Here is a 15000-nt window from a genome sequence, read left to right as displayed (position 1 = left end):
AGTGATGAAGAATGGCCTAATCAGTTAAAGTATTGCTAGAAAGCTCTTGTTTGCCAATACTAGGAGGAGGCACCAACTTTCTGCCTTTCTTTCTTTATGGAGAAAGGTGCATCTGAATGACAGTGACCCAGTGAACATTAGAGCATTAATCACTTCCCTTTGTCTCATCTATGCAAAGTAGGATTAGAGTTAAAATGATGACTGCTTAATCCTTTTGATTTTCTTTTACTAAATAAATATTAATCTACAAATCAATCAGATCCTGTATTATAACACACACAATATACGCTATGAAAGGTTATGTAAATTACACTCAATTTTACAAGCATGCCATTAATGGAAAGAGCCCCATGTTTTCCCTTTTCACTCCCCAAACCCTTATTAAATTTGGAAGTTCAAGTTAATAATCCTGCTAAATATAAAGCTTAGCTATTGAATCCATATTCCTTTTTAAAGAACTTCACTGCATCAATCATTTTAGGAATTAATAAATCATATTTACTGTGTTTATTCATATGTCAATACTCCCAATCTGTAAAGCTTTCACCATTTAATCTCTTTAGTGCTGACCAAAGTTAGTTTACATTAGATGTTGTTTTAAACTCACGTGGAACTAAATTAAACAGAAACAGCTAAAAATTAATCCTAATTGTCTTCACAAAAAATAATGCTGTCTGGATCTGTCACCTGTTCCCACATACTATGAAAGAGATTATTTGCATTCACAGCTTTTAAGAAAAAAATTACAGAAATGTAGATTTTTGCTTCATTAAACTCGGGTCTAATTTAACAAAACGTAATATTAACATAAGTAAGTATACTAAGAATACCTTAATGATGTAAAATAGGGTAGTATAATCTTTTAAAGTGTGAATTACCTCAAACTTTGAGATTTTACTGAAGTCTAGATGTGCCCTCTGCCAGCATATTTGGAAAGTAGGAATGGATTGCAAAACTAGCAAATAATGACTAGGGAGTCAGCGTGGCTCTACAGTATTCACCTAACCTCTTTGTTGTCTCAAAATAAACTAAAATAAATTTTACAGTACTTTTTTGCTTGCATGCTAAAAATGCTGCAATTATCTTTTTAAAAGTTACCACAAAGCGGGTAGTCAAGCAAACATTCCAGGTCTTAGGGAGATACTACAACTCCAGACAAGTTCAGAAAGAGTCTTGATGAAAACAAAACATAAAGAATCATGTTTTTGAGCAGACTTACAAGACTACAAGACTCTTCTAATTATGCATCTGGAATAAAAAGAAAAACCAGTGGTATTGTAAATCTTGTTAAACATTTAAATATTACTCCGTATTAAAATCAGCCTGCTCAGTGAAAATATGGGATGTTTTTTAAACAGTTTAGTTATTAGTAAAGCATTTTTTTTCCTAAAATATTATCATTGCAAAATTGTTTTGTATTGCCAAGATCAGCTGGGCATTTTGTTTTTATTATGCATAGTCTTTTGTCATTTTTTTTTGTTCTGCAAGTTAATTTGACTGCTGTGCATAAGTGAAGTGAGCAATTCAGTAATTAACTTTGGTGTTTTAAAATGTATGAACTTTAATTAGATTTCATTATAAACAAACAAATGTCAACCATAATTATAAGCTCCTTGGTTTAACCACATATTATCCCTTTTCAAACAAACTTGATGTCAGACAAATTAAAATCAAGCAGCCAGCAATTTTGAGTTGAATTTTACATGATCTGCCAGTAACCTGATTACTTTAACTTCAATATCATTACAGGAAAAGTATTTCAAGAAAAATAATTACAAGAATTCCAACAGGAGACAAGCTTAATTGTATTGATTCAAAAGATGCATGTATGCTGAAGGAATAATGTTATCTTAAATCTACAGTTACTATTAAAATTATATTGTCTGGCATGAAAAAGGCAATTTGAGATCAGTGTCTGGAAAAGCAGAGATACAAAACTAACTGAAATAATTATCTTTACACCATTATACTTTAAGCAACAAAATATCAATGTGGAACAACTTCAAGGCATGAAGGTTTGCAGGTTTATTTACTGACTGGTGTATCTATTAGTACCAGGAACAAGTGGAGCTGTCAGGACATAATGAAGGTAAATGATTAGTTAGCACAGAGACTGAGCTCTTCTTCAATGCAATAAGAGTTAATTAAAGTTTACCACCAAACATCAACCAAAGCAGGATGTTGATCAGGTTTCAGCATTAAGTGCAAACAGACAATGGTTGGCAGCAATTAGTGTAGCTATCAAATGACATGCAATTATAATTATACATTTAAAACAGCTAAAGTCTTGTGGAAGGGAGGGAAGAATCCCATCAGCTTCTTTGACTACATACAGTCAAAGTGCAGGAAACAGGTATCAGATATATCACTTCAATATTGTAAATCAATAGAATTAAACAAAAAAAAAAAAGGCTGTACAAGCACATTATCTGAAAAAAGACAATTCACAGTACGTGAAATGGAAGAAATCTGCAGGTGACTCCTAACAAAGATAAGTACTAGCTAGATTAAATAAATTACTTTGCTGCTGCCACTCACACTGACAGGCATAAACAGAGAAGTGTTTGGGATTTAACGGGTGGTGGCTGCAGCTTTATTACACATTTCTAAGCCAAACTCAAGGTTACCTGGTATCTTTAGTCCCTGTGGCCACTTTCACAGCATGAGAAGGCCCAGAAGGACCATGGGCCTGAAGCCCATGAGCACAAAAGGTATTTTCACATGCTAGCTGCAAGCCCGCTGCAAGGAAACCTGGGCTTCCCAGAGGCAATTGCCTGGTATCTGAGCCGCAGCCTAAGGCTCTGCCACACATCCCCTGCCTTCCACCCCCTCCAATAAGCATGTGCACTAGTTCTGCCTGCTCCCAGACTTATGCCCAAGTTTTGGGAAAGGAAAAGGAAGTGAGAGCTTTCCACCATGGACAAACACTGTGCACTGCACAGTAGCGACGCAGACACGTTAATAATCCAGAGCACAGCGTGGGCTGGCGCTGCCTGCTGCCACACTCTGCTCCCTTTCGAAGGCCTTGCGTAATGGTGGCACCTACCAGATCAGTGATACGACGGGGCTGATAACAAACTTAATCTCCTTCTCAGTCTTCCATTAAAACCAAAGGAGAGATGGTAAACTTGCAGCAGTACCTCTAATAGCAACACCAAACAAAGGAAAAACTGCTTGTAGCCCAGTGCTGGCAGTCTACTGAACCTCCTCGGCTTGCATCTGTAAAGCCAAAGCCCCCAGTTCTGCAGTATTAAACACACAGGACATATTCCTTCCATAGGTAAATATTCCTTCCACAGATAAATACCCATTAATAACTGGTGGAGCCAGACAGACAATTAGCTACACGCATCTAGTATGAGGACAATTTTCAGTAACTGCTCGACACGCTGAAGATGGAGTAACTCAGGCCCACTGACTCCTCTTGGGCTGGCATAGTGCAGGTAATGGGATTACCTGGTTAAACACCTATGCTGTTTCACATCAGCTGAATAGATCTGGCAAGTAGAAAGCCCACTTCAAAGAATTAATGATTCAGCATTTTTATGGACAATGCAGTGGGAAAAGCACCTTGCGCTTCCCAGGTATGTAACAGGAAGGAAGACAAAGCTTTTCAGAAGACAAGTAGCAGGTTTCCAGGAGAGCTAAGCTGTGACAAATGAAAACCTGATGATGAGAGAGGCAAAGAGGTTAGACAGTAGGATTCACTGATGAAGGATACCACTTAAAATAGTGAATCTATCTAGGTTAAAAAACAGAATGGGAATTGGCTGCCAAAATTATCCAGAGTTATTGTAATGACTGTGAACAAAAACAAAAACAAACCCAAAAACTGTAAGGGATATTAAATCTTATTTTTCAGGGGTCTAAAAGATTTGCATTTGCAATCTTGCCAAGGCAGGCATATTCAATAGGTTATCCTACATCTGCCTGCATTGATATTTTTCAAAAGCATCTTGTACAGACTAGTCAAAGAGAGAAGAGGCTAGCCATTCCAGAATCCCAGTCCGGCAATCAGTATGTTTTTACAGTATGAATTACACCACGAGCGTCTACAGAAGGGAGACTACCCTTATATTTTATTTGAACTAACCCATGCAAAAAGATTATCAGCATCCGTTCATATTTAAATGTGTTAATTTCCACGGTGTCAAATTCAGTAAACCTTCTTTTAAGATTGTGAAGACCAAATTTTTATTTTTATTCCAGAAGCAAACCCACGTACATATGCAAAATGCATTAAGATGTGTTTTGTTGATATATTGGTTACCAATTGTGATTTTCATTGGAATGTGTGCACATTCACATTGCTAAAATTATTTTAATAAAATGCTTTACTGCTTTTCGTAGTTCCTGGGCTGCAGCCTAGAGCAGTTCTACAGATTTTTTTTTCCCTAACAAACCTCATTTTCCCAACTAATTCTGTTATGCTAGGGATTTGTGCACAGAGTTGGCTAATCCCAGTATTTCCCTAGAGCTGCATCTAAGCTATGGCCCACTCCCAGCACAAAAGTGTCTCCAAAAGCCCTTTCGCCCCCTTCAGCACTGATACACTCATTGGTCCTGACATTTTCACTTCAGCCATGACAAATGAGCTGATGGCTGTGATCAGATTGCACACGAGGACTGCTTTATCAAAGACGTATCATTAACTCTCATCACCGTCTTCCATTATGACTCTTTTGGTCAAATCTGTTGCAAAAATGCAAGTCAGTTTAAAAACATAACCTAAACATAGCAACAAACAAACTTCATTAAAAAGCAGGGAAGAAAACCAGACTCGGACGGGATCAGAAAGAGTCTAGCGTTAGCTAAATGTTTCTCTGGGGATTTAAGTAACTGTACTCAACCTCTGCCCCAGTGCAAACATGGCAGTTGACCGTCTTCGAAAGGTCCCTTCCCCCATTGCAGACTGTGAGCACTACTTTGCCTTTTTTAGAGAAACAAAAATAAAGCAGCAGCCATCAAATATGCCTAAAAACAAAGTCAACCTTTTTTTATTCCTTTTTAGTCTCTGAATCACTTCACATTTCTGTGTGTCTTTCTTTTATCAAAATATGTTTCTCACATAAATCCCTTAAAGAATATAAAATTTTCGTTTGACTCACAGCCACATAATCACACTGTTTTCTGACTCACATTAAAAACACCAACATAAAGCACTGTCTGAAACGGAAATCTCTCAGTTTCCTAAGAATACCACAACCTTTCTGTCAAGTTAGAACCTAAGTTCCAGTTACACAGTTCTTGTTACATCTAGAGGGTTTACAAAGTATATATTTGTTGTAACGTATTCTAGCAATTCATCTGAGAATACACATCTAGAGGAGTCAACTGTAACACAACAGATCTTGGGAATGGAGGTCATGCTTTGAGATAAAGTGCTATTCACTTTTGGACCATGCAAGAAGCTCTTTATTCCTGTTCTTATTGGCATCAGTTCCCCCTTACCAGAGCAAGAACAAAGCCAAGTGCTCGTGTGAGGTTTATGAATAAATCAGAGGTGAGCCACTTTAAGTGCTGCCCATGATTTCCTTGTTGACAGTGAGCACTTAAACAGGCTTCTATGACCAGCAACTCCTGGCAAACCTTAATGGCTCCTAATCTGTACCCTGCTTCATTTCAGGAAAGAAATTACCTACCCCAATTTTTCTCAAGTCTTCACCTTTTGGGCAACTCCTGTCCCACCTTTTTAGAAAATTCACGTTTGGGGACTGTCCTATTTCAATGCCAAGTTTTCATGTAACATGCAACATAAAAATCACCATTTTCTTCCCTGAAAACAAATGACAGCTAATAAAATATTATTACGCTGTGCAGCCTAAGTAATTCCCAGACAAACCATTACACAATTCAGCGTTTGTTTAAATTGCATAGATTTTTAAACAAACTTAAAAGATACATAATATATTTGCCTCCAATTATTAAAATCATGTAAAAAGCATGTTGAAATCAGATTCAACCCTTCTGTACAGCTACAGCTGAAATCGGGAACGTTTATAAATCATCACCATTGAATGTATTTTAAAAATTCAAACAGCCTCAAAATCTATTTTTAAATAATGATAACATTGAAAAACAAACTGATTTCATCAGTAAACTCTGTGCTAGGCCAAATAAATCTGGTTCATGACCAACAGAATCCAATTATGGAAAGACATTAGGTGTTTCAGTATATATGTCTTTGATGGACAAAACTATTCAGAGACCTATGCTGTTCAACATTAAAGCAGCAGCCTGTATGGAGATTAGATTTCAACATGGAATGAAATCCTTCATTTTTGAGGTCTCTCCCCCTGCTACAACCCCCTCCTCTGTGCCCTGCACCCCCTCCCCCTGCCTTTTTTTGACATGTCACCATCTCCAGATGGCTGAATTGACTCTGTAGTAGCTAAGTTATTGTCAGGATCGCAGTTTCTGCTATATTTAAATACTAACATTTTTTTACTCCATTGTCTCTTGTTGCCTTTCCACCCACTCGGGAAAAAGCTGTGATTTCAGCAAGCGTTCCCCTCGGGGCCAGGGGGTGGCTGCCTGGCAGTGCTGACCTGCTGCTGCTGGAATTGCGGCGGGTGCCTCAGTGGATGACGCTCTTATTTGCAAGGGCCTGATCCAAACCTAGGGAAATAGATGAGGGGCGGCACTGGACTTTGGAAGAGGCCCTCAGTCAAAACTGGAAACTGCAGCAATACTGGAGAAACCACCTATAAAGTAAGAGAGAAATCCATAGGCCAGACCAGTTGGGACCTAAAACTCCAGTGATGCTTTTCACTGGAACTAAAATGTCTGTCCCAGTGCATCAGCTGACAACCCAGTGAGAAATCATATTTTCCCTCCCTACAGAAAACAGTTGTTACTGCTGGAAAAAGTCCCAAAGCACATTGCTGTGCTGCAGCAGAGTGGCTCGTGGTTTTGTGTGCATCGGGTGACACTTCCCACTCCAGAGACGGCTGCACTGCAATGGCAAAGAAAATTATTTTTTTGGTGACTGGTTCATAAAACTCAAAGGAACTTAGGAATTGAGGGGTGACATATGCCATACAGCTAGATAATTTATTTTAGAAATGCTACATTTTCTTTAATTTAAACCCTTGGTGCTGTAAACAAAATCAATAACCATATTTCAATTAAAAAAAAAGTAGAAAAGGACCACAGGAATAAGTTGCCTGTTTAGGAACTACTTTTCACTTAGAACTTCATTTTCTGGAGTGGGGAAGGCATGTAAAATGTTAGGTATTAAACAAGGAGAAGCTTACTTGAAGGTGGACAGCAATAGTTTCTCACGCAGAAAAAACACCTGCATTTGAAACTGTAATGTAACACCTGGCAACTCCAAGGATACTTTTCCTTCTTCTCTTCTTATGAAAGCTCTGGCCTTCTGAATACCAAAAATCAAACAAAACTCCCCAACAAATGAAGGGAAAGAAGGAAGAAATATTTTCACTGTGAAAAAGAGATTATTCTTATCTGTTACACTACCATCTTCTGGAACAAGTGTGGAAATAACTGGGATTACTCCAGGTTTCCATCAGTGCCCCAAACACTGGAGCACTACCAGTGACAGGTGCCTTGTCATCTCAGATTAGGTGAATTTGTAAGGCAGCCTCAGTGTCAAAACAGGGAGGAGCAAGCCTTCAGCAGCTTCAGCCTCTCACAGATCCTCAGCTCTGCTGTTACCTGGTAAAATGAAGGGAATTGACCCCCCCACTTCAGCCTCTCTGGAAAACCTCTTACAGATTCTCTCGTGCTTTCTGCCCTAAGCATATCATCCTTAAAAATGGAAATGGTAGTACAAAAAGAGGAGAAGAAACCTTTTTAATTCGATTTTATGGGATTACTGTCAACTGGTAACTACATGTCTGATTCTTTATCCACTAATATCAAAATTGTCCATCTTGCCAGTTTTACACCCATATTGCTCCTTTACTTTCAGAGCAGTTATTGTTGATTCAGTTTGGGATGAATGGCAAGAATCTGGTTCTTTTGGTTTTATGTGTCCTAGGCACACATCAACTCAGGCATTTTGTAAGGATCTCTTTGTTGCAGAAACAGAACATTTATCTATTTAAATACAGTTTTAGATGTATGTCTAGTGTGTGCATCGCTTGTTCTGCAGACACTGATGCATTCTGTATGGTAAATGTTTGTTTTCAGAGTCGACATGGTCTATCATGTACATACAGCCTTTAGTTTGTGAACTATTGACCTGAAGGACTATAACACCTTCTTAGGAGCTGGGACAACTGATCAGATCACAGTAAATACAAAAAGTATGCTAGATTTGTCTGTAAAGAGATCCCAACTTCTGAGTGTCTTTAAAAATGTTCTCAAAAATACCAAATGCAAATAAAATATAATTTGGACAAATTACAGTCTAAATATATCTCTAGCTCTCTCCTTTTTTTTTTTTTTAATTGAAAGCTCATTTTGAGTAATATGAACATAAAACAGAGTGTTTTGATATGGCAAACTTTTATTTTGATCATATAACTTAGTTAAACCATTCCTCAGAATAAGTAATTATTCCGCAGAAAAAGTAATTCCTCAACAAGCCTGCCATATTTCAGTCTGATACAAACTTTTCTGGTTAGTTTGGAACATGGTAAAAGCTGCAGTAATAATGAAAATATTGGTATAAAACTGCTATAGAGTGACTACTAAAAAAGGAATAGTGACATGTATTAAAGACGAAACTTCCTGCTTTTATTTATGCAAAACAAGTTTATCTCTACAGGTCTGCCAAATATCGCTATCAATAAATTGTTTATTACCCTTTCAAAAACAATAAATCTCAACAACCAAACAGGATCTACTGGGTTTGTTTTACCTACTAGATCAAAGCAACTCACACATTTCTTAGTTTCTCCTATCTGTGCATCTGTTAACATAAACATATTTTGTGTTATATCTTATTCTTTACAATCTTGAATCCCAGTATCTTAGCCTTCTGGGTTTCTGCCCATTCAGTAAGAATGCAGACATCACATAAGTTATTATTAACCCATGTGTTATCCACTTCTACAGTGGCTGGAACTTTGCCAGAGACAACACATGGTGCTTGGTTAACAATATTTTAAAATATAAATTAATTTATTTTTTAAATTAACACATTTTTCTTATGGAAATACACTAATAAGATCCTCACAGGACAGAATATACCCTAAGCCTATTCCTTTAAGAGAAGTTTTAAGGAATTTCATAAAGTTAGCAGCAAAACATACTAAAACCCCCTAGTAGGTTTTCATCTTTGCCTGAAAAGAGAGGATTTTTGTGACTGTTCTTCCCAAGAACCTTCTGCATTTACAGTTTTACTTCATTTATCCATAATTAATCCTCATTTCTTGAAGGCATCTCCTAATATTTAAATTTTATCAGATCAAGCTTGATACTGCACTAACAAGTATTTACAAATAAATGCTCTGCAAATTGAAAAAAAATACCTGAAACAAGTTAATATTTAGTCTAACTACGAACAGTTTTACAGCAGCTCTAAATCAGTAATTATGTTGACCTGAAAAAAAAGAGATCCTATTTAATATGCACACATACAAATAATTATTCACACTGCATTTGATTTACATACGTACAAAAGAACCACTTCCCACTTTCAAAAGTGGCTCAACACTTATGGTATTTTAACTGCCCTAATTACTGTTGAGAGAACATAATTAGAAGCACTGATCACATTGTCAACAGCTAACCAGTTGCAGCCCTGGCTGCGGGCCTGATCCTGAGCCTGCTGGAGGCAGAGGGGCCCAGCACTGATTGCAGGAGAAGGCCAAGGCCCTTCTCGCCACCTGAATCTACCAGAATCCAAATGTTAAACAACGCTGATGCAGCCACGCTGAAAACCCCGCTCCTTACGTGCATGTATCAATTGCTATTTCGGTAAGCTTTCTCTGTTTTCAAAGGCAAATGAATAATTTTTTTCCCCAGCAAGGCTCCTATACCACTTAAACACTTAGCACTGAGTCAGAATTCATAAGTTTTTCCAAAAGAGAAACAGTTTAATAATTAAAACAGATATTGACTAAACCCTGCTTCCTTGAATACCAAACTTTTATTAGATTATTATGTGTTGATGCATAATTTCCATTGGCAACTTTTAAAGCAGCTCCTTCCCTCTCTGCTGGCCACCCTCCTCCCTCTTTCTTTCCCCCAAGCAAAGTGCTGGGAATCCTCGATACCCAATAGTCAATATTTGGTTTGCCTGTCATGTTCCTGGAGCTCCCCTCCATACAAACCTGCGTTTCTCATCCTTTCACTGCACTGTTCTCGTACGTGTTGCTTCACATGATGTTGTAAACTCAGGGCATCTTACCAAGTTGCTAAAATCTGAGCTTCTGCTTGTTTTCTCAAGTCTTGGACAAACATAACTTTAGGGAGAGCTGAACATAGGCAAAAAGAAAGAGGAGCCTGCATTTTCATCTTCCTTTCATCTCAGTCATTCAGTCAACCATTCAGTGCCCTATTCAACAGAGCTTTTCATTATGCAAAAAAATGCTAATCCTTTTCCGATGCTTTCACACTTGTATAAACCCCCATTCCTTCGACTGAAAAGCAATTATATCAGTTTACCTTTCTGTCAAAAACAGGATTAATATTCCAATACCAGAATCTCCTTTATTTTCCTATCTTTCGCTTTAGGAAACTAGAGATTATTAGTGGCGGTATTCCTTAGAGCAAGAATACATTATTTTAAATATGATTATTTTAGCCAAAGCAAGAGGGGGGAGGGGGAGGGAGAGAGAAAAAAACTTCAGTTGCTGCGGAAACTCTTTTCACTGACAGAACTGACCTTCCCTTTGCAGAGGCCTGAATAGAATGAGCCTCACTCTGGTCTATTAATCAGAAACAAATTATGAAAGAATGTGGCTGGACTGGTTGACACTATCCTGTCTTGGGAGACTCAGTAACAGCCTAGTAACAATGTCCTCTTCATGGGTAATGAACAGCCATGACAAATGGGGCAGAGAAACTATTTATTTGCATATGCAAATTCTCACACAAGGGAAACATGTACAAACAAGTGTCATTGTAAGGTGGATTAGGCAAACAACGCTTTCTTTTTAGGACATTCTGCAGCCCAGAACATTAGTCAGCACAATTAAACCAGTCTCCATGGAGACTAATGAAATTTCACCATGGTATGAGTTAAATTAGATAGCTAGTTATGTGTTTTCACAATCCAACTTGAAATCCATTATTGTTTCAGAACAATACAGCAATTGTGCCTGGCTGATCTTTGCCAGCTCAACAAGCTCCTAAGTTGACAATTTGCATATGTTAATATAATTAAGCACTAATTACATGAAACTTGTACATATTCACATGCACTTTCCCTGGGCGCTTCTCAGTTTGAACCTTGGCCAAGTCTTTAACCCTTTGAATGAATTTGGAGCAGCAAAGCTCTGCCTTCTGGGTACAGCCCCAAGGCAGATGCAGAAAAGCTCTTCATTTATAAACACAAAGCTTAACCTGGCTTCTCATATTTCTATCAACAGGCTAGAAAACATTTTTGTATGTGGTGGGGTAGGAGAAAGACTGAGGGGTGGGGGGAGCTGGATTGGAAGTTCTTTAGAGACCCAGCTCTGGTAGCCTTTTTGCACATGAAAACACAAATATTTACCCACATAACACGTTAGAAACACATGTATTGCCATTGTCACAGGGTTTTCAAGAACTGAATCGTCAAAAACTAGATTGCTTTTTACATCTGTGTTCTCAGATCCACAAAAATGGGAACGAGAAAAGGAAAAAAGAGCAAGCAGTAACTAATGAGCTTTCCATAAATATACGCAGAGGCAATTAAGCAGTGTTAATTACTATGACAGCAGTTAATTGAATATAATTAGATATTTTAAGCTACTGACTAAGGCATAGTTAAGATTAATTTTATCGAGATTAATTGTAAATAAGAATAGATTAACTGTGTTTTGACAGGCATAAAAAGTAGATCTGCAAATTAACTAGGAGAGCAGAAACTAGCACAAAAATCATATATTATCTTAATGTCACACCTCAGAATCATCTGCTCAATAAACATGACTTTTCAAACCCAAACAGACAGGAATCTTGAAGAAAAACAAACAGCTTGCAGAGATTAAAGAGCCTTTTGTCCTTTTTCATGTGCATTTCTTTTAGCAGACTAAATTAAGCGAGTCTGGTGTACGTTTTTAGGAAGGAACATTTCACACTGAATGGAAAAAATGTTCTATCACATATGAAATTCATGCAGCTGTGCGGAACTTGGTCCAGATGGTCTAAGACTATAAAACAACACTAAATGATAGACAGTAGGGCCTTCCCAAGATTATGTGATAAAATCACAACCTCATATTTTGACTTAAATTTTCTGTCATGTATTGTTTCCCTCCAGATCAGATAGCTCCATTTTAATTTTTAACTGATCCTGAATATTCAATGGAATCTCTTAATAAAAATTACTGATAAGCATCTGTGCAGAAATCATAAAATGCCCCTTAGCTTCATTAAAACAATGCTGAATTTGAAGTGCAGAAAACAGTGTCCTGCTTCTACCACAATACTAAACTGTTCACACCACTTAGCTTAGGTTAAATAGGTAAAAAATGCCAGATTTTTAATATGCTTCAAAGAAAACCCAAAACGCATTCTACCAGCAGATTAATTCATGCATGCTGCTTAAGAAAATTAACAACAAGGCTGAAGAATGCTGAACAAATCACTAATAAGAAAGGAGCTTCAATTGATTTTGAAATAAATCAATAGGTGATTAACACAATATTTTTAAAGCAGTAGAATGTATATATATTATATAAACATATATATTATATTTTCAATACCTTTTTAGCTCTTAATCGAACAAGGGCTTTACAACAGTGAGCATGTCCCTATATTGACTATCAACTTCTAGGGAATGCCTTTAGTCTCTTATAACAAAAATCCAAAAAACAGTCTGTGAAACAAGGCTACGACAAGCCATTCTGAAGTGAAAGATTTTAAATCATCCAGCCTCTTCTAATAGACTTGAGACTTATTGAGGTAGAAACCATAAAAAATGAAGAAGGGAAATTTAATCCCTGAAATATTGATTTGCACATTAATATCATATAGGCAGAGGGCAATTTGGCTTCATGGAAATGACACATTGTCGACCCTTGGTGAAGTCAGAGCCAATCTAACTGCTGAACATGTCTGAATCTCAAGAGTTATTAAGGGCTTCCCTTCTTGCCTTTATGACTTTTCTTCAGCCTACCAATGCAATCTTAAATGTATTATCTTTAAGAAATAATTGTAAAACCTCAGGGGTTTTCCAGTTAATGGAAGGGAGGCTAAACCACATCAGATTCTGAAATGCAACATTAAACCCTTGCAATCAACAAAACCACCTCAATTCTCATCCATCCAGTGCAGGATCTAATATTGTTATTAGAGATAATCAAATTTCATTGTGTAAATTTAGGCTTATGGTCAGAATGGAAGCAGTAAATTCTGCAATATTAAACAGTGATTTTTCTCAGCCCCCTTTATATGTTCTTTGATGGTGCACCATCTTTACAAATAAACCTAAACTATTCAAAAATTGAGGAATACAACTGTCACCCTATTCTGAAAGATGCATGCAATGCCATTTACCATCTCCACAGCTTTCCTTTAGTTTTAACTTGATCTAGCGGATAAGTTTCATTTTAGAGAATAATAAAGCAGTATCACTGCATAAACCACACAGCAGGTACTATTACTGTGACTTACACAGATGGTTTACCTGACCTTTCTTTGTTCCTTGGGTAGGTTTCACTTTTGCAGATTTACGACTTTTCCCTCTATATTTCATTGACCCTCTATGTTCATTATCATAAAAATGAAAACTATTGAATACATGTTTATGTTGGCAAAGTCCTAAAAGCCCACGACTAAAGGATAAAGAGATGCTACAATGCACTGTGTGGATCTCTAGATCGTACACTATAAATATTCAAGCACAGATAGCACGAATAACTGAATAATCCTGGTGAGCCCCAGCTCTGGAGCCAGGTGCAAGAGGTTAAAACAGCTGGCTAGCCATCTTTTATTTTGTGTGCCTTCCTACCGGCTGAAATCGCAAACCCTGAAAACTAGCAGATATTCCCTCAAGGTTGATAGTCTGATTTTTTTCATTTCAACCAGTTTAGTAGGATCTCCCAGTCGAGAAAAGAGAGAAACTCCTTAAATACAGGCAGTTCAATAGGAAGTGGAGCAATGATGATTAAGGCTCTTCCCCCCACACACCCCCAACCTTCAACCCCCCGTTTATTTCCACAATCTTCTCTGTGCACCTTCCCATCCAAATGTTTGTAGTCCTTATTTCAAAGAAAAGCAGTCCGGATCGTTCTGTCAGTTTTGCCAGTAAATATAAAGTAAAACAAGTGTTGATGGCACTGAGAGTGTTACATACCCAGGCTGTGTTTTTGCATTGCTCTCAATGGAAGCGATCGATGCCCATGTCACAGTCGCGTCCCAATCGCAGCCAAGTCTCTGCCTCAATCTAACCAACAACAGGCAGGGCTGCAAAGGCTTCTCACTACCTCTTCCATCCATCCACCACCAAACTAAAAATATAATGCTACATATGATCTTTTTAAACACTCCACCACCGCTCCTAAGGATCGAGCCACTGCAAATCCAGGGGAAACACGATTGAAAAAAAAAAAAAACCACCATCAAAAAAAAACACCCTCACAGCAGCCACCCAAAAGCACCCGAGCCCTCTCTTTCCACTCTCTCGCTCCCCTCTTGTCAGCTACATAATCCTTGATAAAACCGGAGCAAGGCTAATAAAAAGAAAATTAAAAAAAAAAAAAAAAAAAAAAAAAAAAAAAAAAAAGAGGAGGACGGAATGGAGCCGAGGAAATGCAACTGTCAGAAAACGGGATGGTCAGACTTCCTGAGTGAACCTGCCTGTGTCTGGCTTAATGTAAATCTCCACCATCTTCAGCCTGGCAAGTTGTCTTTTGGTTGGGCTTTTTTTTTTTTTTTTTT

General features: G+C 37.6%; 1 protein-coding gene across 5 annotated transcripts in view; it reads right to left on the bottom strand.

Annotated features, from left to right (window-relative positions):
- The window catches only part of ZFHX4 (zinc finger homeobox 4), a 151553-nt gene that overhangs the window by 133332 nt on the left and 3221 nt on the right, over positions 1–15000 (bottom strand). Inside the window, exons 1-2 of one of the 5 annotated variants that reach the window (XM_027886177.1) lie at positions 14417–14951; positions 9441–9511 (exon numbers count right to left, since the gene is read on the bottom strand). The exons of 1 other annotated variant lie outside the window; for it this stretch is intronic. The gene's annotated coding sequence lies outside the window, so the exon portion shown is untranslated. 3 more of the 5 variants (XM_027886176.1, XM_027886174.1, XM_027886175.1) reach the window with 3 other exon arrangements.

Source organism: Empidonax traillii, unplaced genomic scaffold (genome assembly GCF_003031625.1).
Source record: "Empidonax traillii isolate 1590-97213 ecotype Southwest subspecies unplaced genomic scaffold, ASM303162v1 scaffold181:size1721324, whole genome shotgun sequence".
NCBI classification, from domain to species: domain Eukaryota; kingdom Metazoa; phylum Chordata; class Aves; order Passeriformes; family Tyrannidae; genus Empidonax; species Empidonax traillii.
Note: the sequence above shows the minus strand (reverse complement) of the source record. Positions and strands in the feature narration are given on the sequence as shown.